General features: G+C 39.1%; 1 protein-coding gene across 1 annotated transcript in view; it reads right to left on the bottom strand.

Annotated features, from left to right (window-relative positions):
* The window catches only part of PLPP4 (phospholipid phosphatase 4), a 2,218,356-nt gene that overhangs the window by 842,422 nt on the left and 1,361,658 nt on the right, over positions 1 to 14,276 (bottom strand). The window lies entirely within an intron of this gene.

Below are 14,276 nucleotides of genomic sequence, written 5' to 3'. Positions count from 1 at the left end.
CTGTACTCCATGAAATATGATTCAGTATTGGTAAGTACAAAGGATTGACTCATTGTACAAAATATTGGTGACAGGACTGAAAAAATTATAGATGCTCTTTGGAGTGAATGACTTTTAAGCTCCGGACAAAAGTGCTGAAAACTAATAAAGTTACAAGGCTGCATATGTCCCACATTAAATGTATGTCTTACTTTGATGGCATTTAACAACTTTCATCCAATAGTTTCAAGGCACTTTTGATCATCTTGTCTAATGACTAAGAGTGGAAAAGGTTGTTATTGGTAATAAAGTGTAGACCATCTTTTAACTTGTGCTTTCAGTTTCCCATTTAATAAGTGCAACATTTGGAAAAAGTGTAAAAACAATAGGTAACATACTGTACCATTCTTAAACTATGAATAACGAGTATGCCTATACTACACACTAACATTTGAAGCAGAAAAGTAATTTTTAATACACTTATTAATTTTACATATTCAACAGTGTCGTGGGTACACATACAATTTATAAAAGAAAAAAAAAGAACCATTAAAGAGTTTTTCTTTTTCATGCATTGTAAAGGTATGGTTTCTTAATTATTAAATTTAAGATTGCACAAATTGCTCAAGTCTTGCCCAGATGTCTTCTGCAGCTAAAATGAATGCAGAAAATGCCCATGGGTCATGAGATTTTCTTTAAACTTGTTATGTAACAGTATTTTTAAATAAGACCGCTATAACATATTATGATGACAAGATGGTGCACTTTATTATATTACAGGACAAAGCAATGCGTTGTAAATATCACTAAAAGTATTATTTTCATTACGCTGAAGCCGTACCACTCAGGGACATGTAAAATGAATGCTATGTGGTACTAAGGATGGCAGGGCAAACTGCTGAGGGAACAGACTCAAACTGTACCACTCAGAGATGTGTAAAACGAATGCTATGTACTACTAAGGACGGCAGGGCAAACTGCTGAGGGAACAAACTCAAACTGTACCACTCAGGGACATGTAAAATGAATGCTATGTGCTACTAAGGATAGCAGGGCAAACTGCTGAGGGAACAAACTCAAACTGTACCACTCAGGGACATGTAAAATGAATGCTATGTGCTACTAAGGACAGCAGGACAAAATGCTGAGGGAACAAACTCAAACCGTACCACTCAGGGACGTGTAAAATGAATGCTATGTGCTACTAAGGATGGCAGGGCAAACTGCTGAGGGAACAAACTCAAACCGTACCACTCAGGGATATGTAAAATGAATGCTATGTGCTACTAAGGATGGTAGGGCAAACCGCTGAGGGAACAAACTCATTTGAATCTCACTACTGACCCCAATATTAGCTCTAATCCTGACGTCCAAATCAAGTGATTCACAATGGTTTGGCCTGTTTTCCTGACAGACTGCTATGATTACATCTTTTTTGCTTGTGAAAATTCAAATTTTGTAACACATGAACCAATAAAACCAAACTACAGAAAACATTCAGAAGCTGAAATGAATAGGTAATGCTGTCAGGTAGGTAACTACATGGGTGTTGTGAAGACATTACTCCACATCCACTGTGATGCACTCTAACTGCCCTGCCCATTTTATTTAGCTGCTGATAGCTCTATCACCAGCCTTGGTTCCAGCAGGAGCAGTGAGGTCAGGGGGCAAACAAGAATATGCCTCAGCAATTCCTCCCCTGCACCTAGACAGATTTTCCAGCACACAGCCACTAACTAAATTTAGGCCACATATGTCATAGCCAGGGCTTCTTCAGTCTATATCATGAAGGAGAACTTGGTTTACAACACTTTCACTTTGACTGCAACCGCAAACTGGTCGACTTCTAGAGCACCTACCATCACACACACTGACCCTGTGGAAATTGCAAACCTGCTAGCAGACAGGTTTGGTGAAAATTTCACCCCTCATGCCGCCAATCATACTACAGACCATGTTTTCATCTCCTCCTCCCTGCATCTCCAAACAGCAAATTGTCAATACTCTCTTGCCAAGGCTAAGAACAAAGGCGTCATGGGACCAGATGGCATTCTGGGCTACGTTCTTAATGTTCTAAAACAAGAGCTAGCTACTCCATTAGGCATTCTATTCAACCACAGCCTGAGTACTTGCTTTGTCCCCACTGAATGGGAAACAGTGATTGTTATCCCCCTCCACAACGGTGGCTCAGTAACAGACCCGAGTAACTATAGATCCAGAAGTTTAAGTAGACTCATCTGTAAGACAAGAGAACAAATCATCATGGACCACATAAATAAGTATACAGGTGACCACCATACCATGGAACCATCCCAGTTTGGTTTTGTGAAGGGCAGGTCATGCCTGCTAAACTTGGTTGACTTCGAGAATGTGACCATAGCCATAGATGAGGCAAAACCATGCATACAGCCTATCTTGACTTGGCCAAGACCTTTAACACTATCCCATATACAGGCATCATTGATAACCTAACCCAGTTGAACATCAACCTCTATGTTGTCAAGTGGGTTGCAAACTGGTTCACAGATCGAAAGCACTCGAAGTGGGAGACTACTTCTACCAGCAGACCTGTCACAAGTGGAGTCCCACAAGGTCAGTGCTGGGCCCCCTCTTGTTTGGCATATACTTGTGGCTAACCAAGTTTGCAGATGACTGCAAATTAGGTGCTATCACTGAATCTCCTAGCAATGTCAGCATACTTCAAAAGTGGCTTATACAGATCAGTGATTGGTGCCAAAGCTATGGTCTTAAAACAAAATACTAAAAAATACATCATAATTCCCTTCGGTAAAAACAATGTCCCTGCTGATTATAAAATAAATACCCTAAGTACTAATACAGTAGTCAGAGACCCGGGAACACAAGTTGACTGTGACCTCAACTTTGACCACTATGTGTCTACTGAGGTGAGGAAGGCATTCTATGTCGCTCATCTAATTAGTAAAGGCATCACCGCAAGAGAGGTTATAACTCCCCTGTACTCGTCCCTCATCAGGCCTATTACTTAATATAATGCTCCCTTTGGTATGTACCATACAAGACACCTGCAACAACTTGAGAGACCTCAGAGATTTCTAACTAAGAAATGTCAGGGTCTCCAGCATGTCTTATACGGATATACTGAATTCGCTATCACAGTAGTGTACAGGCTACTTAGAGGCAACTTATGTCTGGTTTGCAGGACTATTTCAGACTAAGGGAAGAATACTGTGATTTTATTATATAACTTTGTATGGCAGTGTGAAATGTCTGTCACTGTATTCTGTTTTTTTGTCTTATTTTTGGAATTATATTGGTTGAGACAGAGGTTCAAGTTTGAATGTGCTGCAAACTCTTAGATCAGTTTTACATACTGTTGTATTCCTATCTAAAGCTGATTATTTCCATAGGCCACTTGCTCACCTCTGTCAGCTGTTTCAACTGAAACCCTGGAAAACCAAATGTCCTTTATATACATCTGCTGGTCCAAAATTTGTGAGGGCATTTCTTGTGTACAGGACTCCAAGTCACCACTCAGATTTTCTATTGGATTTAGGTCTGGGGTGTTTTTCTGTGTAAGAAAAGGCTTCTGTCATGCAATTCTACCACATAGTCCAGAAACATGGAGAATACGGGAGATTGGTGTCACATGTAGTACACAACCAGCACTTGCCAGAAATTCCTGCAGCTCCTTCAATGTTGTTGTAGGTCTCTTGGCAGCCTCCATGATCAGTGTTCGCCTTGTCTTTTCATCAGTTTTGGAGGGGCGTCCAGTTCATTGCAATATCACTGTTGTCCCATAGCTTCTCCACTGTTTGACTGTCTTCACTGTGTTCCATGGTCTATCCAATGCTCAGTAAGATACAACTGCTGTACTACTTTGACTGAATTACTATGGTCTTTGTCCTAACAGATGGTAATGACTCTGTCTTATATTATACCTGTACAAGGAATATGATGCATGTCTACAGATAATGTGATGCAATTTCCCACCTGCACATTAGGTGTTCGTTTCTGAAATTTTCAATTTGGTGCTTGTACATGCCAGGAAATGCTACTGAATGGCTATTTCAGGAAAATCTTTCATTCTGGTGCCTGTGCATACATTATATTGAAGAGCTCACGTGGGTGATTGCTTCATTTTGGTGGTTTAATACTAACAAATCTTACAGACGTTTCGTTTGGGGAAGTATTTAATTTTGGACATTGTGCATACCTCAACATTCTACTGAAGGGGTTGCTTAGGTGACGTGTTCATGCTGGTGGTTGCACATACTATAAAATGTTACTGAAGGCTTGTTTGTGGAAACGTTTCATTTTGGGTGCATGTATACTTGGACATAATTATGAGGATGTTGCTTGGGGAAATAATTCATTCTGTATCAGGGAAGTGCTTGTGCATACATGGTCTCAATGCTGAAGTGACTGCTGGGCCAATTGGTGTCACTTTGGTGCCTGTGCATACAGAATGCAAACAAATGGAGAGGTTACTGGGGACATATAGAAAGTCAGTCTGCAAATTACATTGGGTTACAGCACTTCTGCTTGTAATATTCTATTTGTGATTATACTGCCTGAGTGAGATAAGGGTTATCACTAGGTGACTACTGATAGCATGGAACTACCATTTATCCTGGCTTTGTCAGTCATGTGTGAAATTTAGGTGGGAGGAAGGGCTCAGTAATATGCAAGTGTTATACTATTTGACTGAATGACTCAGGTCATCTCCTTACTGATGATACTGAGTCTGTGTTAAACAGCTGCACAATGTAATGTAATGAATGCCTACTCAACAGGTTATGTGCAGCAATTATCACCTGTGTCTCAGCATGCATACCTTTGCAGTAATGAAAGGAAGGTCATTATCACATTAGCAATACGTGCAGTGAGTCATTATCACATTTCTGGGAAAAGTCTCGGCTGCTGTCGCTGTTATTCACATAAGTAGAAGTCGTTATTAGTTTGATGAATGCACAAGCCGGGTTGTGTTTTTTCTCTGCTTGGAGTCATTGCAAGCAACCCCCCCAATACTTCAGCAACTGCCTATCCTCCTAAACCCCTGATTTTTTTTCTTGACACATATATATATATATATATATATATATATATATATATATATATATATATATATTGGTCACATGCATATATATATATATATATATATATATATATATATATATATATATATATACATAGTTTTGGTGATTGTGCATATCCCAACATTTTCCTGAAGGGGTCATTTGGGTTTCATTTAGGGATGTGTGTATAACATGTAGTAATGAAGATGATGGTAAGGGAAATAATTAATTTGTGTACCAGGGAAGTTCTTGTGCATACATGGTCAGACTGCTGAAGATCGTAATACAGATACGGTGTAACAAGTATAGGTTCTCTATAGCCCAGGTTTCACCGATGGTTATTATAATGTTTTGTTTGTGTATCCAGCTTTCAAGAATAATTTATTATCTGTTAACAATATGCACATACTGCACTGAGGAAAACTGATGGGTCTTATTGTAACCAGAGTGATTGTCAGATGCGATAACTGGAATTATTACTTTTGTGACTAATTCTTACATGGATGAACTAGATAAGTTTGACATTTCTGCTTGTATTACTGTACTTCTGCTTATACTCAGTAGTTGGGCATGTTTCCACGCTTTGTCAGTCATGGGTGGAAATTAGGTGGTAGGATGAAGGGCTCAGTAACATCCAAGTGTTATACTATTTTGACTGAATTATAATGATATAGAATTTCTACTGAATGATAATGAATGCCTCTGCACTCCACACTAACATGTATTAGAACATGCTAATGCAAAACCTCTGAGTGTGTGTGTGTGTGTGTGTGTGTGTGTGTGTGTGTGTGTGTGTGTGTGTGTGTGTGTGTGTGTGTAGTAGGTATGTACCTCTGCAGCGTCATCACTTATGTACCTAATGCAAAGAATACTGCCCCTGTGGTTAGGATGGAAGATTTGGATGGGCTAAGCAGGTAATGCATATGATATACATATATATGCAGTCTTCCAATAGATCTGTCAAACATCAGTAGTGATCTGTTTGCATTTTCTTTCCTGTACAGGTTAGTTCACCTTCTGACACTGACATGGCTTCACGAGCAGGATAACGACAAGTGAGAGCATTGGTATGTGGCTATTCCTACATTCTCTGGGTTGCCAGCCATGCCCCCGTAACTAAAAACCTCTACAATTTGAACTTCCCCGAATCCAGTGTGAAGGTATACTGGATTGCAAGAAGAGGTATGCATTGGAGCGGAGTACTGCATTTTTCGGAAGAGAAGTGTTCCATCTACCCTGAGCCTGACATTTTTGTGCTGCACATTGGAGGGAATGATGTCATCAGTCAGCCACTTGAAAGGCTATGGTTTCAAATCACAGCAATTTTTGAACACCTGCAGTCATGGTGGCCACGCTGTCATTTTGTGTGGTCTGATATAATTCCTCGACAGATATGGAAAACAGCAGACAGTCAACAGGCAGCTCACAAGTACAGACGTTTACAGAATGGGTTCATGCATGGCTTGATGCACAGGGTCGGTGGATCTACAATCTGCCATGACAGCATCACCGCAGAAGATGTTCACCTCTTCAGAAGGGATGGCGTTCACCTAACTGAGGAGGGTATTGCATTGTTCTTGAGTGACCTCCACAATGGCATGAGGAGAGCTGTGCAGGATTGGTAACATGCAGCTTGTGAGAAGAATGGAAAACAAACATGACCAAGTAGGACCAGTATAGTAAGTAAAACTCTATTATGAAATGTGTTGTGTAAAATATATTTTTCTGAGTTTGGCAAATAACTGTGGTAAGAAGCTAGTGAGGATGCTGAGAAAGAACAACTGTTTCAGGAGAGTGCTACCACATACAATCTAATATGTCAGTGACCATCCTGCAATACTTCTTTTTTTAGCCTGCTTTTATCAGGCATGTGTAGAGTTTAGATGACAGGAAGGGCTTACTAATACAGAACCTAATCCCTTAGGTCTAGTGCTGAATGGACACATGTAAAGAGAAAAGGCATAGGTAAGGCAGACTGCTGACACTGAAAGAGGTCATGAGACTGCAGTGGTATCAGCTGTCTGAGTGGGTAGCCAGCACAGCTATTGGACAGATCAGATGGTCTTGCCTGCCACTGAAGTCCCATGCCTGTCCTGGGTTCATTAGTGGAGTGGCAGTCCTTACCTTGCTTTTTCACTTTTCATGTACCCATTCAGCAGTATGTTGGCTATACCAGGAATGTGTATATTTACAATCATATGTGTCTATATGGTAAAATAACTGGCTCTGAATGCTGTACACATGTAAGATATCAGGTTTGTTAGGACTCAGGTTATGGAAATTATGATTTGTTTATATTTTGGTAAATAACTTTGCAAGGGAGCATCTGAACATGGTAAGTAATACCTCATTTTGAAGACAGTATTGATAGCTCTAACATGGTAAAATACCTGTCCCTGTATGTTGTACACATGTACAGCATATCAAAGTTTGTTTTGGACTTAGGTTATGGAAATTATGATTTTTTTCATATTTTGGTAAATAACTTTGCAAGGGAGCATCTGAATATGCTAAGTAATACTTCATTTTGAAGACAATATTGATAGTTGTAACATGGTAAAATAACTGTGCCTATATGTTGCACACATGTATAGATATCAAAGTTTGTTTTGGAGTTAGGTTATGGAAATTATGATTTTTTTCATATTTTGTTAAATAACTTTGCAAAGGTGCATGTCAGTGTACCAAGTAATACCTCATTTTGAAGACAGTGTTACTCCTTACAACATGGTAAAATAACTGTGCCTGTGCACTGTACACATGTACAGATATCACAGTTTTACTCTTGTACAATTATGAAAATTATACATTTCCAATACTTCTCATTATTATGCCCATATTTTTGCAAGGGAGGATAGTGATCACACAAATGATGTATCATTTTGAAGTTGACATTGAGATGCACAACTTCTACACTGATATGTTGACTCTGTCTGTTACAGGTGATGAGATACTATGCTTTAATTATCAATTATGACAAATATTATATTAATCATATTTCTGTGAATATCTCCATAAAGGAGCATCACACCGTAATGGTTAAGGTATCGTTTTAAAGCTGACATCCACACTAACAAATTGAATACAAATTTTATGGGTCTACATGGTACATTGACCAAGATATTGTGCTTTGCTTTTCCAAAAAAGTAAAAAATATGCACAATATCAATATTCCTTGCCAAACATTTAATAATGAATTTGATATGCACTATCAACATTTACACTGTTGGAAAGGTCAGTGTCTGCTGAACAAGGTTTGCGTCACATTTTTATTCTAGCTGTTATAGTTAAAGAGTTATGAACATTTGTTTTCTGTATGGTATTACAAATGGATTTTCTGAAAATGAGCTCAGGCTGCATTGTTGCTCCTATGGTGGAATTAAGCAGGCAGCTTTTTCTGAGCTGCTCCGGAGTGAATGAGTTAAAGAACTCCAAGAGAAAGCATATGTAACAGATGCCCTCAGCAGCACCAAATGCACTTTATGAAAACAACACCCATATCAACACATGCAGCCACATCTCATGGAGCCTCTACTTCTAAGCCAATGACGCAAGTCACCACATTACTCAACATTCTATTCATCAGAGACTCCATTATGAGACACACTGATATTCCTCACACCAGGTTGAGTAAGAAGAATGTCACAGCCAGATGCTTATCAGGGGCCAGGATCCACCATATTATACATGCATTTAGGTCATTGAACCACAAGTACCAGAATGAGTCATATTCCATGTGGGTGTAAATGACCTGAGACATACCTTCCTATACTATATGAAGAGAGACATGACAGAGCTGTTGGAATGTGTGTCTCAGGCTAGTATGATCCTAATATTGGGAAACATTCTACCACAATATGAACCGAAGATGACTGACTTTAATAATTAGCTTAGTTTTTGGTGCTATTGTAAGGGATTGCAATATTTGTCAGCATGGAAGGTCATACCATATTGCTTTGAGAAGGATGGTCTTCACCTCATCCCTCTCCCCTCTAGGTTTTTAAATATTACCTAAAACACTACCTTCCCCCATAGTGCCTTTTTAGGCAATGTCAACTAGATAATAATTCTCACACAGTCAATCAAAACTAAGAAAACCTAAAGGCCTTACTGCTCAATGCCAGGAGTCTAAAGACGAAAATTCATTCCCTATGAGATCTCCATACTCTACAGATTGTTGACATCTATGCAGTTACAGATATGTGTATTAAAGCTGTGGAGCAGAGCCATGCAAGCCTATAATGCCTTCCACACATTTAGACTAGCTGTTGCATAGGCAGGGACTAAAGGTGAAGGTGTCTTGATTTACATTAAAAATAAATACAGATTCATAAGTGAATACTAGACTATCTACCCTACAGGGCCATTTTAAGCCTAGCCAATAACACAAGGTCAGAATCAAACCCTGTAATTTGTGATGATGAGGCAAAGACTTTAGCTATTATGCCAAACTCACCATTATACCTCAAGGCTCATCTAACAGGATAATGCACTTGAGCTTCTCCAAATTCAAATCACCATAGGCAGCATCCCAGACCACTTTCTTGCAAGCTACAGGTCCCCTTCTATGACCAAGGAAACCCATGACACATATTTAAGTTTTCTGGAGGCACTCACTATAAAATTCAGTACCATATTCATAGAGGGCTTTAATTACCTCAGTATTAACTGGGAATAATATTTGACACCACAGGAGCGGCCACAGAGATTCCTGGACTTTGTAAACACAAACTTCCTGAATAAGATTGTCAGTACACTGATCAGGGGTACAAACAAATTGCATCTGTTCCTCACTAATATGGGTAAGTGCTGCACACCCCCTGGTGTAATGTCCTCTCTAATAAGATCAGATCACAAAATCTTTTGAAGTAAAAATAAGACCTGGAACCCCAGCCAACCCTGGAACATTCAGGAACTACTCTAAGGCTAACGTCCTACTATTAAGTGATAGCTTGCTAAAATTTCAAGCTCTCTTAAACTTTGAGAATATTGTTGCCTACATGGAACTGTTCAATGAAACACTACATGAGCAAGTTAATAGCTTCACAGAGGCATCTGTACCCACCAGGAATAAGCACAAGAGTCGACTCAGTAGTCAGGGACTTTGAGACACATATACACAGTAATCTAGCCTTTACCTCTACAGTAGTGAGGAAATAATTTCCACTGAGTGACTTATAAACATATATATAGCATCAAGGTCCAAGGAAGACATTGCTCCATATTTGTCACTCATAAGACCTATCATAGAGTACATGGACCTCTTTGCTATGTACCTAGCCAGGCACATCCAACAAATGTAATGTCCACAAAAATTCCTCGCAAGAACAAATGGTGTATGCAACAAATTATATGCAGAGCACCTCAAAACCCTATCTCTGTATTCTGTCTCCTGCAGGTTGTTGAGGGAAAGTCTATGCCTGACATATGAGGAATCTTTGAATCCCACTGCGATGGACCTCCTGCATATCCACAGTTGAAACAGCACAAAAATTACTCATTCTAATGAATTAAATATTGCCTGTGATATAAATATCACCTGTTGGAGAGACAAGTATATATCCCAGAGATTACCCCATCTCTGGAACAGGCTCCACATCTATGTGAAGCAGAGTTCCTTCCTAACTGAATTAATGTGCATCTTGGACAACTGGATGGTGAATGTAAATTTACTACTGTTTTAGCTCCTGTCTCTAATGGACACAGACAGCCTGTAAAGAGTTCATCTTCCAGGCCCCTGTTTGTAAATGATTCATCTCCCAAGTCCTTGCTTACACTGCCATGGGTACCAGAACTTGTCAGAGATTTGGGATGAAGGTTAGGCTTAAAAAGGCCGTGATGGTCATTAGTCTTGTACACACCTATGACCCTATGGTAAAAGGCAAGGTCAGGAAAATGACAGAATGATGTTACAACTGAGGATTGTAAGTATTTTCCCCCCTGCACCACCTTAGCAATATGTGCTAAAACTATCCTTAACCCTGCCCCTAATGTGCATCTTAACTTCAAAAGGCCCTTTCCATAGCACTACCACTACGCCAGACAGCTTGGACATTCACCACATGTACAAACACACACACACACACACACACACACACACACACACACACACACACACACACACACACACAAAATACAAACATCTGACAAAACATCCATTCGATAAACCGGGCATTCAGCAAACAATCCTGTACTTTCGTCTTTTGACCAAAACAATGATTGACCTAACACAGCACTCATACAGACATATGCAGAGAGGAAAGAGAGAAACAGGAAGAGACAGAGGGAGGAAATAACATGGCTTATCTGCATCATTTAAATTGACAGCTGTTTTACTGATTTCAAGTAACTGACAACTTAATTACACTGGTAGTATGGAAGGATAAAATCCCTGACTATTGCCCAGGCAATGAAAGTAAAATAGGGCTTGGACATTTGATGAAGCAGGTAGGGAGAATATGTGTGTTTGTTCTGGAGGTGTAGGGAGCATGCTGGATTCCACCCTAATGGAACTTTGTTGGAGCTGAAGCTCAGAAAGGAGATGCTATTGGGAGGGGGTACATCAAGAAGACATGACTGTCCTATTGTCCTATGAGCTTCTAGTGTGGCATTTGCTGTCGTCCAGCCTCATGTGATAATATCTGCATGTATGGGAGGTATGTTAAGGTTACAGAAAATCTCAGATCCCTTCCATGATGATGTCACTAATCCTGGTAGCTCAACCCTCAACTCCAAGAATGAGTGAAGAACACAGAGAAGCTAGAGTCATCAACCTGGAGGAACAAAGAAGCCAGTTGAGCATGCCAGGAGAAAGATATAATGGTAAGAAGGGGCTGTGAAAAAGTACGAAAAGTAACTGACAATTGCATTATAAAACCCCCCACAAAAAGATGAAGTGTTTTTTTGTGGGTAGGTCAAGCTCCCCTTCACTCCCACACTCCTTCATCAATACATACACTTAATCCGAGACAGCACAATAACACGGATAAGAAAAAAACTTCTTTACTCTCAATACTCCATTATCTCACTGGTTCCAGTGTCCTTAGGTTGATTAAAGTGTTTTGCATCAACTAAAATGTACACAGGGTATAGAGGTTATTCAGTAATATGTGCAAGTAAACATTTATGAGTATGCATTTCTTTTTTTAAAGGCACAATCATTAAAACACAAGTAATCAATAATAGCATAAACAAAATCAGAAACAAGAAAAGATTGCAAAACTAAACAAAAAGCTTTGTTTTATGATCTTTTAAAGAAACCTACTATTATGTTCAGACATACTTTGAAGAGTGATACAAAAAGGGAAAGGATTCTTCTAAAGTAAGGTGTATGTTTTATGTTAGGAGCAGGGGCAGTGTTAGTGTTAGCATGGGCAGGGGGCTTCTTTCCCTTGCATCGCGTTACTAATGTGTGCTAACCCTAACTCTGCCCTTATCCTCACCCTTACAGGTTACCTTATGAAAAACCCATTTCTGTAACACGACCACTCTGCAAGACACAGACACACCTGACATACAGTAGCACAAGTGCCCAGTGCTAAATCTGTCCCCTTACATAGCCCTTGCTCTAAACATATCACTCAAACGTAAATATTCATAGTCCCTAATGTTGAAACGTTCAGTATATCACAAAGATTTGGCAAAAAGCTCCCAGAGCAAAACTTACCACACACACGCGCACACACACACACACACACACACACACACACACACACACACACACACACACACACACACACCACAAAATCTTCCTTCCTCTGATATCTGAAGCATTCGATGACAAACTCCACATATTTCTCCTGTTATTCAATTTATTGAGAAAGTGAATATATGACATAGTGAATTACACTAATTTATATAGATAGTATGTGTGTGTGTGTGTGTGTGTGTGTGTGCGTGTATGTATGTATGTATGTATATATATATATATATATATATATATATATATATATGTATATAAATATATAAATATATAAATAAATGTAAATATATATATACTCCCATTCGATTCTCGGCTGGAGCGCCTTCTGTGTGGAGTCTGCATGTCCTCCCCACAGTTGAGTTACATTTAAAGACATCCAGGTAGGTGCGAGCATGAATAAGTGTGCCTTCCTTGAACGCTGGGTGTCGGGCTGAAAACTTGGCACCGTAAAAATCCACTGCCAATCATTAGCAGACCAGAGTTCTGCTGTGGCGACCCCTAACCGAGAAAAGCCGAAAGACAAAGATATACACACACACACACACACACACACACACACACACATATTTATATATTACTGTACACACACACACACACACATATATATTTCCATACATAAATATAGATATATATATTTTTATATATATATATATATATATATATATATATATATGTATATACAGACGTATCTACAGTCAAGTTAGCAATTTCACTGTTTGCCAACTTGATGACAAAGTGCAGTAAAGCAAGTGTGTACACAGTCTTGTCAAAGGATATTACATTGCCTTAATTTTTACTCTAGGCCGTCTAGCAATCTGCCAGTCTTTTGTAATAAATATTACTTACAAAAATAAATAAAAACATTTCAGATGTCCACTAAATCAGTAAATATGGCTGAATAAAATATACTTCAAGTAATGTTCCTCCCTATTTATAACCCTTAGCAAGAGTAGTGAAACAGAAAAATGCCACAGGGAATTTCTTCCAGTACATTAGTTTTTTTATTATTTTTATTCATAAAACTAGCTTCATGCAGTTATTTATGGTCACTTATTAAAAAGGCACTGTACAAAAAGCAGGTGTATTAGTCTCGTTTTGTATCATGGAACATTTTCTATCAGACACTAATTACTGCAGACACAGTGTGTCATGCCAGTATTCTAGAAGGCATATGAGTTGCAGTAAAACCTTCATAAGGTATAACAGTAGGGTATAATACATACCTTATCAGGCATTAGAAATTACTTCAGTATAACAGTATTTCTACCTCTGCATTGAGGTACAGTGGTATTTAGACTGCCATCTACCATTATTCAGTTCTCCACCATCTCCACCAAAGCCAGCTCTACTGATGTGTAGATATTCTGGAACTGCTAGTCTGTAAACAGCAGATGTAACTCAGAACTCTTAATTTCATTACAGAACAAAACAAAAGATACTATGCAGGTGACACCCATTGCGAAATGCATTGCTGTTACAGATTTTCCTCAGGGCATGCAGAGTTGTGCAATTCTTCTGAAACAAGACAACTGGGATTC

Source organism: Protopterus annectens, chromosome 14.part0 (genome assembly GCF_019279795.1).
Source record: "Protopterus annectens isolate FY-2018-M chromosome 14.part0, PAN1.0, whole genome shotgun sequence".
In the NCBI taxonomy this organism is placed as follows: Eukaryota; Metazoa; Chordata; order Ceratodontiformes; family Protopteridae; genus Protopterus; species Protopterus annectens.
The sequence above is the reverse complement of the archived record's forward strand: the minus strand, read 5'-3'. Positions and strand labels throughout refer to the sequence as shown.